A 14,971-nucleotide genomic window follows, 5' to 3' on the forward strand; every position below is an offset into this window, starting at 1 on the left:
CGACCACGAAGGGACTCGAACCCTCAATCTTCTGATCCGGAATCAGACGCCTTATCCATTAGGCCACGCGGCCAAGCGGTGGGGAGGGGTAATCACGTAACAGTCAAACGAAATATGACAAGGGTGGGCCTCCCAAGAGAAAATAACGAAGATTTGGCATAACAGAAAAGTTTCTAATTTGGAATCAAATTTTACAGAGACTTCAAAATGTAGATTTGGGGAGCTGTGAGCAAGCAGGTAGCTCAATGCTTCCCCCGTGTGAACGCTGCTATGTTTGCGACGACCCTAGAACCACAGAGATGTCCAGTCAGAATTCAGGGGACCTTAGAAGATAAGGGAGGCAGAGAGGCGCACTGATGTTTGGAGGGTGGGGATCAGTTTATTTTGACTGGAGGGCCTTTCTGGGCTTTTATTTTTCCTGGAATGTTCTAGTGGGCAGTTGGTTGAGGCCAGGTGAGATTTCTCGCTTCCATGTTAGCAGTCTGTTGGTGTCCTTGTTCGCGTCATGTTTAGGAAACCCTGGGGTACTTTTGCTTTTTTCTAAGTAAAGCACTTGTTACATAGTAAACACCTCAAGTACACAATTAAACAAGAGCTCCACCTCTAAGCACCAGTCAGCTTATCCAACCTGGGTTGATATGCAACCCACTGACTAAGAGTCCCTTGTAAATAGAAATTGGAATCTGTGCAGGACACATTCTAATTGTGCTGGGTGCGGTAACTGGTAATTGTACAAAGGATGCCTGTTGGTAGACTTCTTCCTCTGTTTATTACTTTGTAGCTGACTTATCAATTTACTTTAAAAGAATAATAAAAGACAGAGTCTCAGTATATAACCCTCAATCTTGCTTCAGCCTCCTAATTGGGGGTGCATACATCATGACGAAGACACCCATTCTTTGGGGATATTCACGTTCATTTGTTCTGTTTGTAGAAAACTGGTATTTGGTAGAATGTGCAAGTGCACAACTAAATATTCTGTGGTTAGATGTTGAGTTTAGTTGGTGTGCTGGATAGTTTTATGTCAACTTGACATAGGGCTAGAGTCACCTGAGAGGAGGGAGCCTCAATTAAGAAAATGCTTTCGGGTGTTGGTGGTGCACGCCTTTAATCCCAGCACTCGGGAGGCAGAGGCAGGCGGATCTCTGTGAGTTTGAGGCCAGCCTGGTCTACAAAGTGAGTTCCAGGAAAGGTGCAAAGCTACACAGAGAAACCCTGTCTCGAAAAAACAAAATAAAAATAAAAATAAAAATAAAAATAAAAATAAAATAAAATAAAAATAAAAATAAAAAGAAAGAAAGAAAGAAAGAAAGAAAGAAAGAAAGAAAGAAAAAAGAAAATGCTTCCATAAGTTCAGGTTGTAGGCAAGCCTGTAGAGCATTTTCTTAATTAGCACTGATGGGGGAGGGGGGCGAAGCCCTGGGCTGGTGTCTTGAGTCTATAAGAAAGCAGGCTGAGCAAACTGGAAGAGCAAACCAGTAAGCAGCACTCCTCCATGGTCTCTACATCAGCTCTCACCTTGTTTGAATTCCTGTCCTGACTTCCTTTAACGATGGACCACAAAGTGGAAGTGTAAGCCAAATAAACCCCTTCCTCCTCAAGTTACTTAGTTCATGGTGTTTTAGTACAACAATAGTAACCCTAACTAAGGCAGTTGGAATTATTTTCTTGTGCATCTCTTCCTGTCATTCTTGCAGAAATAGAGAGCCATGAAGCTTGGTAAACAGAAATCAAATGGTTTATATATTTTACTCGAGTGTCGGAACAGTGTTTTTTCTGCTCGTTTTATGCTCCCCTGACCTTTGACATATCCGTGTTATTTTGCCTAAAACGCCTTTTCCCTTCAGCTCTTCCAGATCCTCCCCATTCCTTCATCGCTGTGAGTCCCCATGCCGGGAGCTGATTTTTGATGGCAGAGTTCCCTTCTCTACCCAAGCTTCCCTGTTCTCTTTTCTCAGTAATTTTCCAAGTTAATTTCTTCGAACACCAGAGGGAGGGATGGACAAACAGCAAATGCAGGAAGGAACTTCCCTTATCTACATAAAACCCAACCTTCCAAACCTAAGACAGTGAACAGTTGTCCTGAACCCCTCTGAGAGTCTCATCAAGCATGGACTAATTCACTTTACTGGAGGCCAGATGTCTACACGTCCGGATAGACTTTTCCAAATGCTGTTCAGACTTGTTCTCCTGAGGCCCTTTCAACTGTCTACAAATCATTCCTTTCTCCAGGTTGCCTACATCTCCTTCCACATCTGTGAAGAAAGTATAGAAGCTTCTAGGTCTCACTCCGTTTGGAATATTTACTTTTCATACCTATGATGTTCCTTTCCCACATATATAGTAAATTTGGGTACCGTTTCTCCTCTTAATCCTCACACTGTAAACTTAATCAATAGACTCGATTACTGAATCCACAGAGTGGGGCACAATAAAGTTTTTTTTTTCCCTAAAGTGACAAATTCAAGAAATTTAAAAGAGTTTTACATGACTACATGATTGCAAGATTAGGAAGTTGATGGTGTAGGAAAGTCATATTCTTGCCGTCACAAAAAGAAACACATGAACACAGTGAAAGTCACCAGGCAAGGCATTTTCATGTTGAAAATAGGGTCTGCCTTGACCCAAACCAGGCCCGCAACCACACAGCAGGAGGAAGTTCACTTTCTTTTTATTCAAGTACAGGCGGTGACTGTGTCTTACTTCATCAGTGGGAGCTTGTCCTCACAATCTGACACAGTTGGTGAATTCATAATCAGCCCAAAGTGGAAGAAGGGTGTAACAAAGAGTCGAGGTTTAGAAATGGTCAAAGGTGGGCAGACAGACACGGTTCAGAGTTCCTCCTGGTAGAGGAGGTTTTTGAAATACAGACCCTTTGTAGTCTAGCCAATTTTGAAAGAAAAAAAAAAGTGTCTCATAATTTCATCCCTCTTTATTAATACATTTTTCCTTAAAATTCAGCCAACATATGCAAACTTTCTGAAGTCTCTAGTAACAGTAAATTGTTAAGTGACTGGGGATTATTTGGTGAGGGCAATTCTGTTGGGACTCTGGACAAGTTTCTAAGCATTTGTATGTTTTAGGTATATGGGTGCTTTGTCTGCATGTCTGCCTCCACACCAGAAGAGGGCACCAGATCCCAGGATAGATAGTTATGAGGCCCTCTGTGAGTACTGGGAATCGAACTCTGGGCCTGAGCTGCCTCTCCAGCCCCCACCCAAGCCTCTAGATGAGGCCCTTAACCGAAAGAATTAATCATTTCACCTGTCTTTTTAGCCTAGCTTAAGGTGAGTTCATCTTTTTGCTAAGGCTGATCCTTTGGCCAAGAGAATGATTGAACCCACCCAGGCCAGAGATTCCACTCTTGTGGCTAGGCGTTTTCTCTTAACAGGCTCTTACTAATATCTTTCCATTCTTCCCTCTGAAGGAAGAAGTAAGCCTAGAATCAGCTAGCAAGCAAATGAAAGATCAGAACCCTACACATTCCTGGCATCTCTGGTCCCTGGCAAGGATGAAATTGCCAAATTGCCCATGAACACTACTGACTTTTAGCCAAAACAGAAACTGGTTACATTTGTTTGGGGTCTTTGTATCCTAGACTGCCTGGGCTATTTCTACATCCCATTTACATCATCCCTGCTTCTGAAGATGTCACCTAAAGTCCTGTATGAAATCAGGATGACTGAAAATCCAGATTCCTCCAGCAGACATGGGGGGTGTTGGGTTGCAGCAATTAGGGAACCCCACAAGTAGGCCTATCTAAAAGGGCCTTGAAGGTTCATTGGTAGTTCCATTTCTATAACAGACAAGTTAGGAAGGAAAGAAAGACCTTGACCGGTCCCTAGAAAGAGATGTGAGGGAAAGGCAAAGGCAAAAATTGTAGTTATCATTTCAAACCCTATGCAGGGAACCAGGAGAAGCCAGGTCGGATGGTATCTTTAAAATGTCTAATCATGAGAACCTCTTGGTGGGCTCATAGGAGCACCCATCCACCGGCTCCCCATTTCCCTTTGGCCTCCAAGACTGCTCTCTAGAGTGAAGAACTGAGCATCCATTTTTAGGCACTCTGACAGCTATTAAAATGGTTAGAATCAGGGTGACATCCCTCCCAAACGGCTCCTAGAGAGGGAGAGAATACATTTAGACAACAATTAATTTTTAGGATCAAATAATTGAGAGTCTGTCTATCTTGGCTGCAGGTAGGTACTGTAGTGAGCCAAGATCTTACACCTGGGCAGCATTTCCTTATCAAGAAGAACATCATTAATGAAAAATAGCTGTCTGAATAAGCCTCTGGCTTGTGTCTAATGTCCAGGAGTGTGACCCCTTGGACTGTTAAGGAAACATGCTAATAATTTTAATCTTTGGTTACACTTTCCTGTTGGGTGGTTAAGACCATATAGGTCACCAAATTAATGACCCTTGGTACTATCAAGGCCATTTAAATTTTAATTAGACCTATCTTTTTGTTCTCTAAACCAGTCCTTGTAATTATTACACAGATCAGACTAATGACTCTTTTTTTCATATCATGTAGTAGTTTTTTTCTTATTATCCTTTATTCTTTGTGGTTTTCACATCAGGCATCCCGATCCTTCCCATCTCCCCTTCTTCCTATCCCCACCACCCATCCCTTGCAACTCCCCCTTGCAACAAAACAAAATTTAAAAGAAAAATCAAAAACCAAACCAACTAAACAAACAAAGCAGAACAAAAAGAAGAAAAAAAAAAAAAAAAAGAATCTCACTGGGGAAGCTGTGGTGTGGCCCGGTGGGTCACATACGCATGTCACCCATAATCCTTTCGTCTTCATTTGCAAGTGTTCGTCGCCATGAGTCACAGGTCTGGTTCGAGGCCTCTGTCCTAGGTCACACCATCGACAATGGGATCTCCTCCTGGCTCCCCTCGGTTCTCTCCCCAACTCCTGAACTTCCCACCGACGCCCTGCAGTTTTGGATCTGTGGGTTCGTCTGCTCCTCATGTTCTAACAGTTCATAGATGAGGTGGATGTTGGAGTGGGCCAACTCACAGCCTCAGTCCTGGGCCTGGGTGTCAGCTGGACTTGTCAGCCTGCCAGCTTCTCCACACACGCACACGCACATGCACACACACACACACGCAGGCATGTGCATGTTCTCTTCTGCCGTCCAGCACAGAGCTGATTTGTTTGTTGTTTGTTTGTTGTTTGTTTTTCGAGATAGAGATTCTCTGTGTACCTTTGCGCCTTTCCTGGAACTCAGAGATCCCCCTGCCTCTGCCTCCCGAGTGCTGGGGTTAAAGGCGAGCGCCAACACCGCCTGGCCCAATGACTCTTAAGTAGAGATTCCATACATAGAAAGTCTCATCTTTCACATTCCTTATATAATTTCCATAGACCTTTGTAGTTTGCTTGCTTTCCAGCTTTCTTTTCCATTATAGAAAATCATCTAGCCTTTATTTATCTACCTACCTACCAACCTACTTATTTATTTGTTTGTTTGTTTGTTTGTTTGTTTGTTTGTTTATAGATAGAGTCTCACCATAGTCTTGGCTAGCCTGAAATTCACTCTGTAAATCAGGCTGGCCTCCAACTCATAGAGATCTGTCTGCCTCTACCTGGCAGTGGCTGGAATAAAAGGTGTGTGCTATCATGCCTGGCTTCATTCAGCCATCTTAATCTTCACATGTAAGTACATCTTTTCTAAAAATAAAAAAATAATCCATTTTTACACCCCTCACCTGGCACACAGTGTATCCAGAGCCTGACATTCTGTTCTTTGGGTCTTGGTTGGGCTGTGCCTTCTCAAGTTTTCCCTGAGTCGTTGCAAAGTCCCACAACCTTCCCAGTCAACTTGTTGGCTCCCACCGGTAGATGGCTGGTATTGGAGGCACATGGCTGAGAAAGCTGTAAGTCTCCTCTAGTAAACAGTAAATACATCAGACAAAACAGTTGTCAGGGTTAAAACAAAAATCCACCCTGGAGATCTGGTATGATTTTGGTAGTTCGATACAAAAATTCATTGAATTTATTATCCCCTGGAACTAGAGCCTCTGTTGAAGGTGTCTCTGGGTTTGTTACTGCCATGATCCCATCCAAGAAGAAGAAAACCCAAAAGGAGAAGAGGCTTGGGACATGTGACTGGATGCCTGTGGTAGAGGAAATTCTAGGGGTGCAGTGATCCCCTTAAGGGTCCCACCATTTTGTTTCATGCTGCACAGTTTCATGACTCAAGATGGTAGTGAAATCGCTTTGTTTTCACCATTTTGATGATGTAACTAGCTACAATGGTGACCAAGTCACATGGTTATCTACATCTTGATGAGGTCACCAGCCAATACGGCATCAAGCCATAGTCTTATCTTTTGCCTATTGTGAACTTAGCTCCATGATAAAATGAGCCCAATCTCCAACAGACACAAGTCCCTGTGGAATCCACACACCTCTCAGATTAGTTGTGGGTAATCATTCTTTTGTTTTTCCAAATAACCATCCAAGTTAGATTAACATGGATATAACAGAAAAAATTACTCTCCGGTATACAGGCCCCAAATAGAAAAGTAAAGAACGGAAGAATGAATCCCGGGGTCTCTACCCAATGAAAGGGAGGCCATACATCTTTTCATAAATGGCAACTGTGACCACCAAGCCATGTTGTCTGGTTCTTGTTTGATCTCCCCTTGGATCTTGGGTATAAGCTCTTGCTGGAAAAGAAACTTACAAAGTGCTCAATGCTCATAGGTGCGCTGTTCCCCTGGGAGCACATAGACAAACTGAAAAGGAGAACATGAACTTGATACCATTTCGTCCCACTCAAGCATAAAGTGGATTGAGAGCAGATACTTTGTGACCCTGTGTGTTGATTAACCAGCTTGTTAAAAATAATGAATCCTGATTTAAAGCTTTAGTGGCCTTGTGTGGCACTGTGATCCAGTTAGGAAAGCAATTGTCTCAGGACCTAATGGTCTAAAGCAGGTTGGACTTTACCTACCCAAGAGGCTGCTGTTTCCCTCGGTTTCCACCACACCTGATGTGAAGTCTCCCAGGTCCTCTGAGGAATCCATGGCAAGAAGAAACCATGACCAGGAGGTTTCTTGTACTCTGAATCACTTATTCACTTCCAAATCGCCACCAGAATGTCCTCATCACCAGAGAGTCACTTGATCATTCTTCACAGCATTTCTTACCTTGGTCTGTACACACAGTTGCTGGTCACCAAGGTAGTTATCTGGGGGCCCTTCCCCCCATTAACAAGAAATTAGCTCTGTCCCGGGAATCATTACAGATCTAAGAGTGTCGTTCACACAAGAGCCTGTGGCCACCACAATGCAGCTGTTAGCTAGGTTTTCTATGGAATTCTCCATGAAGGAGCTTAAACTCCAGTTAAACCTGAAATGTCCCCAGCAAGAATACAAGATGGAGGTCTTGCATTTGCACTGTCTTACCCTGTCACAGAAGAGCTGGTAACAGGCACAAAGAGCTGTGCATCCAAGCAGTAAGTCTCAATTAGGCTGGCTGAGAGCGATCTCAGATCTACTTCTGCAAGGAGCCCTGGGAGAGACTTCTCTCTACTGGTTGGCAAACCACTTCCTATGAAAGGATTGCTCTTCTTGGAGCGGTTCTGGATACAGCTTACTCTGATCACTTTCTTTTGTGTTCTGACTTGTTACTTAGGTAAGGACATTTCAGAATCTTCTCTTATCACCGGAAAACTTGCTAGAACTGCAAGATTTTAGGGCCCACCCAGATCAACTGACGCAGAAACTCTGGCCCCAAACCCTTTCTGGTGACCCAGTGTTCCTACACTCGGTGAGAGATGGAGTAGAAGGACCAGCTTTCTGATTCCACATTTTACCGAGCGGGCTTCTGATGATTGGAGGAAGCGTGGGACAATGGAGACCCGGGGTGTGATGAGAGCTTGTCATTCCTTTTCTGATCTCTAAGGACCCACTCTGCATATTTCCTACTACGTTGTGATGGTCGGTCTTAGTGGTCAGCAGGAATGGTTGGCCACAGAGGAGACACGCCTCTGGATTAATCGAAGGAGGAAGACACACCCTCAAAGTGGACCGCATCTTCCTAAAGAGCTGCACAAGATATAGAGGTTCAAGGAAAAAGTAGTGTGCACCTGCTACCTCTGATTCCCCTGGAGGGAGTGTGACTGTCGCTACTGCTGCTGTCTTCTGGTGGCATTAGATTTCAACTTCCAACATAAACTCCCAGCTTTCAGCACCAACATTGGGAAAGTTGAGATTTGCAGTTTCATGGACTGGCCTTTTCAGCATGCAGCTAGCTACCGTTGGACTATCCAGTCCGGGTTGTGTAGGCCAATCCAATATATTCTCTTTTATAATACATACATCCTATTGTGTCTGTTCTGCCAGAGAACCCTGTCTAATATATACTCTTGTTTTTCCTCCCGCTCCCAGGTCTCCTCTCCTTTCCGATTTTTCTCCTCTCTTATCTTATGTTTTCCCAGGATCCTAGTTTATTTCCTTTCATTAGACCCCCAATCCAATTTCGACTGTTGTACAAGGCTGAGAGAACGGGAGAGAGAGCTTGTGCTCCAAGGAGTGGAAGGTCCCCAGGACCCTGACGCTACCAGGCATTGAGGGTTGTGCAGACTACTACTTTTGCATCTTTTTCTTGATGGAGCCTTCCGGGGTGGGGCGGGGGAGGTAGGGTGTCGGCGCCGTGAGTAGGGCGGGGTGGTGGGGCTCGGCCCGGTGCACTGGAGCCTGCTGCTTCCCAGGGTCTACATCCCGGGGTCTACACGAGCCTGCACCCGGCTGCCAGCCAGTCCACAGCTGAGTGCGCTTTTCTCCCAGCTTGCTATGTTCTCTTCACCTTCCCGCATCATACTGTGGTGTCGGCTACCTTTCGCAGCAGAAATCACTATTCAGACCCCTCTCTGGAGCAGCCTGGCAGATAGTCTGCTATCCGCCCCAGGTGACAGGTCATAGACGGTCCCCGGGTCGAGATCCAGACATTGCAGACCAGTTTATCTTTTCCTTCTTCTAGTTTGTCTTCCATACAATATCCGAGATACGGGGCTCAGTATACATCCTAAATTAATTGCAGAACACCTGCCAGCCGGAGTGACAATACCCAGTCATAGGAAGATTTTGACTTTGCTTGGCCTCGAGGGGGTGTAGCTCAGTGGTAGAGCGCGTGCTTAGCATGCACGAGGCCCCGGGTTCAATCCCCGGCACCTCCACTTTTCAAGGTAGACATTTTTTTTTTTTTTTTCCGAGTCTGGTGTGTCTTCTACCAATTCCAATCCACACGGACAGAAACCAAGACCTCACTGGTCTTGCATTTTATATCAAGGCGCTTCAATCCAAAACACAGTATGGCAAAAGGTCCTGATAGAGAAGAGCAAAGAGGCAGTCTGGGGCAGGCAGGGAATAGGAAAGACTGGAGGGAGGGAAGAGAGCAATCCACAGTGGGAAACTGGGAACTTTCTCTCATTTCCCCCACTCCTTCCACGGCAACTTCCCCTCCGTTGATTCTCCACTCAGTTCCGGTCATCTTCCATTTTTTGTACTTTGTGTGCATTCTAGTAATTTAAAAAGTATAACGCTAGGTTTTGATCCAGATAAAAGTTCTTTGTTGTTCTAAATAAGTTTAATCAAGTAAAGAAAGGAACGGCAGACTCGCTCGCTCCCAGCTTTCATCTCATATTTTGAAGGACCTCACATATGCATGTGTGAGTACTTCGTTACACACTTGCAAACCTCAAGCACAACACTGGGCTACCTCTCGGGATGAGGGACGCCAACATTAAAGATCTGCCCTCAGGACAGAACATCCAAAGTGTGCCCTGCCTTAGGCAGGTAGTTCTAGAAGCTTAAACGAAGAGGTGCACTCCATGCCGCAGGGGTGTGATGTTAAAGTCCACCCCCTGGTTTGTTTTTGTTGTTGTTGCTGTTTGTTTGATTGTTTTGTTTTTTTGGTTTTGGTTTTTGTTTTTTAAAGACAGGGTTTTGCTGTGTAGTTCCGGCTGTCTGGAATTTGTTAGGTATGCCAGGCTGATTTCAAAACCCAGAGACCCACTGCTGCATTCCTTCCAAATGGAAACTTTTGCTCCATGCAGAGAGAGGAGCCTCAGGGCAAAACTGGAACTGGAAAGATTCTAGAGGTCCCTAACCTAGCAGTTCTAGCAGTTGAGAGAGAGAGAGAGAGAGAGAGAGAGAGAGAGAGAGAGAGAGAACAATTGCTGAGGGTTGAGACTGACCAGCTGGAGAGGCGAGTGTACCTTTACAAGCTCCTACTGCTTTTTCAGAGGACCTAAGCGGGCTCAGATTGCCTGTACTCGAACTTCATAGAAATTGGTCATCTCTGGCTGACTCCCGCACTCATGCACACACATGCACATATGAGCATAGTTCAAAAAAAAAATAAGTCTTTTAAGAAAAATAATTGAAATAATTTTATATTTATTTTGCAGTTATTTATTTTAAAATATTTGTTTTCTCCTCCTCCTCCTCCTCCTCCTTCTCCTTCTCCTCCTTTCTTTTAGACCAGGACTCCTGTAGCTCAGATTGGTTTTACACTTGGTTGTAGCTGACAATGACCTAGAACAAATACTTGATCCAGCCTCCACCTTCCAATACTAGGATGGGAGTAGTTTGACATCATACCTGGTTTGAAAATGTTGACCTTTGTTTGTTTGTTTGCTTTAGGGTCTGACTACAAGGACTTTGCTAGCCTGAAATTTGATATGTAGGCCAGGCTAGCTCTGAATTCATAGCAATCCATCTGCCTTCCGAGTACTGGGATTAAAGACACGCACCACCACACGCAGCTAATATTGATTTTTAAAAACGTGAATTTGTATTTTTGTTTTGTTTTGTTTTGTTTTTTGAGACAGGGTTTCTCTGTAGCTTTTGGAGCCTGTCCTGGACTAGCTTTGTAGACCAGGCTGGCCTTGAACTCACAGAGTACCTCTGCCTCCCCAGTGCTGGGATTAAAGGCATGCGCCACCACCGATAATTTTTTTAATGAAAAAGTATTTTTTTTGTTGTTGTTGTTTTTTTTTTTTTTTTTTTTTTTCGAGACAGGGTTTCTCTGTGTAGCTTTGCGCCTTTCCTGGAACTCACTTGGTCCTTGAACTCACAGATCTGCCTGGCTCTGCCTCCAGAGTGCTGGGATTACAGGCGTGCGCCACCACCACCCAGCCTGAACAATTTTAAAAGAGTTATTATGAGAATTTGATCTTATGGAGGCATTTTGTCAGTTGAGGATCCTTTCTCTCAGATTGCTATATCTTGTATCAAGTTGACATACAACGAGAACACCTGCCAGCATACTCAGTATTTCAAATACTTGAATTACTACATGGAATCCATTTGTAGATGTCCAAATAGTCCTGAGGAAAATTGGAGTTTAAAGGTTTCAAATGGTTGTTCTTACATTTCTTTATTTATTTGGTGTGTGATCATTAGGGGAGGCAGGCACATCAAAATCCAAGTACAACCTGTAAGAGTTCTCTTTCCAACAGTCCTGTGAATGAAAACTACTGAAAGGTTGTACCTAGAAAGAAGTTCAGTCAGTGCTATGGACAGATTGGAATGCTGCAGATCCAGAGGCTAATTATCTTTTCTTGGGCTAACTTTGGCTCCCTGGAACTGTCATTCTTTGCTCATCTCTGTGTGGTAGCTAACATCCTGTGAATATAAATAAAAACAGTCGGAATCTATTGACTTAACAGACCCACTGGCTCCCACCAACCCGAAAGCTAAGACAGTCATCACCCAGCATGTTGGGCCTATATAAAATTTTCCGCCTGTCTGTTGTATCCACTAATGTATTTTAAACTTGCCTTGATTTTTTACTTTCTTTGTTCTATACATGATAAAACTTTATGAAACTGCTTCTACACTGGAACATAGAATTTAGGGTAACCTAAGTCTGTGTTCCCAAGCCATGGTCACTCAAAACGATTCCAGAGTAAACTGTCTCTTATTTCCCTTAAGATGAGAGCTATGTTCTTTGGTGACAGTCCCAAAGATTATACTCTAGTCTTCCAGCTTGGCAGCAGGCACCTTTATCTAGAACAGTGGTTCTCAACCTTCCTAATGCCCCAACCCTTCAATACAGTTCCTCATGTTGGGGTGATCCATGACCATAAATTTATTTTCTTTGCTACTTTACAACTGTAATTTTGCTACTGATAGAAATTTTAATGTAAATTTTTTGGAGATAGAAGTTTGCCAAAGCAGTTTCGACCCTAGACTGAGAACTGCTGACGTAGTGGGCCACCTTGCCCTTGCCTAGCCATCTCCCCAGCCAGCGTTAGGGTTCTTGTTTTGTTTGGAGTGGGGGCTGTAGTTACTATCAGCTGCTCAGATAAAATTTTATGACAATAATTTTGAAATTTTGAGACATAATTGTTTGTCATTATGTGTGTTTTCATTTAGTATATATATATATATATATATATATATATATATATATATATATATATGCTTTACTATTCTGGAGAATGACTCAGCCCATCAAATATCTGTTTGTCTTGAGAGCTTCAAAACCCTTTGTTAAGTATGAGTTTTGAGGGTTCTCTATGTCATTTTTGGCTCATAAGACCATATCAAGGAACTATATTTACAATACTGTTGTTCAGTGTAATTTTTTCAACTCTCTCTCTCTCTCTCTCTCTCTCTCTCTCTCTCTGTGTGTGTGTGTGTGTGTGTGTGTGTGTGTGTGTGTGTGCGTGAGTTCCTGTATCTGTTAGTCTGTTTTGTTGTTGTTTGTTTGTTTGAGACAGGGTCTCACTCTGTAACCCGAGCTACCCGAAAACTCACTACACAGCCCAGGATTGCCTTGAGCTCACAGTAGTCTCCTTTCCTTAGTCTTCCAAGAAAGTGCCACCTGCTCAGTATCTAATGTGTGCTTTTGTTTTAAGTGACTTTATTTACTTTTATTTATTTATTTATTTATTTATTTATTTATTTATTTATTTAGAGACAGGGTCTTGGCTGTCCTGAAGCTCCATATGTAGACCAGGCTGGCCTGGAACTCACAGAGATCTGCTGGCCACGGCCTCCTGAGTGCTGGGGTTAAAGGCAGCGCCTCTGCCGCCCCGACTTAAATGATTTTATCGCTCACGCACACATGAGAAATTGATGCCACTAGAGCAGAGGGTGTGGTGACTCTTATTCCCAATTGTGCAGCAGGACCCACCCCGTTTTATAAGCCAGAGCAGAATTAGTTCTCTACCAGAATTTACCAGAATCAGGGAGAAATTAGCATCCTTATACCCTCTGTTCATCTCAAGATGCTTACGGACGGCTACTGCTTTCTTGGTCAAGTTATAATGATGCTCAGGGAGATCAGGACAATCCTTGGAACTTAAGGATTCTCAAGATCTTATTACCAGTCACAAAACTGACTCATGCTACATCACGTGAGTCCCTCAGGAGCATACCAATTTGGGAGGGAGTCAGGCTTTTTCTTGGCTATTGGTGAAAATATTAAGGCCACTCCACGTAATTAAAAGCGAGGTTTATTTTGTGGGGTAACTTACAAATGAAGGGGTAGGTTGCAGGGTCTGGGAAAGGTATGGCACAGTCCAGCGGTGTTCTCTGGAGAACTCTGCTCCATCTACCTCCATCGTCCAGGGTCGGGGTACCAAGAGCTCCCTCTCCTTTGGATCCTGGGTCTTGAGAGTCCTCTCTCAGCCCCGCCTTGTAGGCGTGACCATTACTGAAGCCTCAAAGGGGGTTGGAACTTCCAGGCCAAGGCTGGGATGGCTACCCACTACACTTGGCCAGTTTGTAAGTAATCATCAGATACCAACTCCAGCCAGGTAGGGTTACTACAGTGATAGGGCAGCACAGACTGGTATGGAAGCTTCCAGGGAGCGTGTGTGAGACCCATGGTGGCAGCAGGCTGATAGCTTTTTCTGATAATGAGTCCTCACTTTAGCTTCAAAAGCTCTATTTTTAGCATAACTGAACAGCCAGTAGCTAGGCAGGAGAAAGGGTAGGTGGAGCTGGCAGGCCGAGAGAATAGGTAGAAGAAAAGAGGGAAGATGGAGGAGTGACAAAGGAGGAGAAGAGGACTCAAGGGCCAACCACCCAGCTACACAGCAAGCCAGGGAGTAAGAAGTAAAGAAAGGCACACAGAATAGAGAAAGATAAAAGCCCAGAGGCAAAAGGTAGATAGGATAAATTTAAATTAAAAAAGTTGGCTAGAAATAAGCCAAGCTAAGGCCAGGCAGCCATAATTAATAATAAGTCTCCGTGTGATTATCTGGGAGTTGGATGGTGGGCCCCCCAAAGAATAAAATGAATTAAAAAAAAAAACCCTAACAGCTGCAGTTATTTTTTTTAATCACAATGAGAAAGTAGATAATACACCCACCTCATTTTGATTGAGGTGATCAAAGTAGTTAATGGTCCTTATATGCATACATGGTCCCCCAAACAATGAACAACCATAATATGCCATTTTAATATAATTCTCTTATTTTTATTATTCATTCATTCATTCATTCATTCATTCATTCTTTTTGGGGATTTTCAAGACAGGGGTTCTCTGTGCAACAGTCCTATTGTCCTGGAGCTCTTTGTAGAACAAGCTGGCTTTGAACTCACAGTCGTCTACCTGCCTCTGTCTCCTGAATGCCTGTGCTTCCATACTGATCTTTTTAACACTTTAGCAAGGTGTCATGCTCAAACCATACTGCCAAAAAGTTATACATATGCGTCTGGAGAGATGGCTAAGAAGAGATGGAGAGATGGTTAAGAGCACTAGCTGTTCTTCCAGAGGTCCTGAGTTCAACTCCCTGCATCCACATGGTGCCCTCTTCTGGCCTGTGTGCATACATGCAGACAGAACACTGTATACATAATAAATAAATCTTAAAAATGTTATACATATGTTAGATACAAAGAATAATCTGAATATTGCACAAAGGAACACAAGAACCAAGTACAAATTGCTCAATCAGGCAATTTCTTTTTCAGAGAGATACACCAAGACCCAAAC

At 43.6% G+C, this 14,971-nt stretch overlaps 2 non-coding genes across 2 annotated transcripts; one reads left to right on the plus strand and one right to left on the minus strand.

The window, feature by feature from the left end:
- Trnar-ccg lies at positions 1-73 on the minus strand. The gene has a single exon. It is a non-coding gene; the product is annotated as a tRNA-Arg (tRNA).
- Positions 74-9,122: 9,049 nt separating this feature from the next.
- Trnaa-agc lies at positions 9,123-9,194 on the plus strand. The gene has a single exon. It is a non-coding gene; the product is annotated as a tRNA-Ala (tRNA).
- Positions 9,195-14,971: the final 5,777 nt, after the last annotated feature.

This window comes from Onychomys torridus, chromosome 5 (assembly GCF_903995425.1).
Source record: "Onychomys torridus chromosome 5, mOncTor1.1, whole genome shotgun sequence".
NCBI lineage: Eukaryota > Metazoa > Chordata > Mammalia > Rodentia > Cricetidae > Onychomys > Onychomys torridus.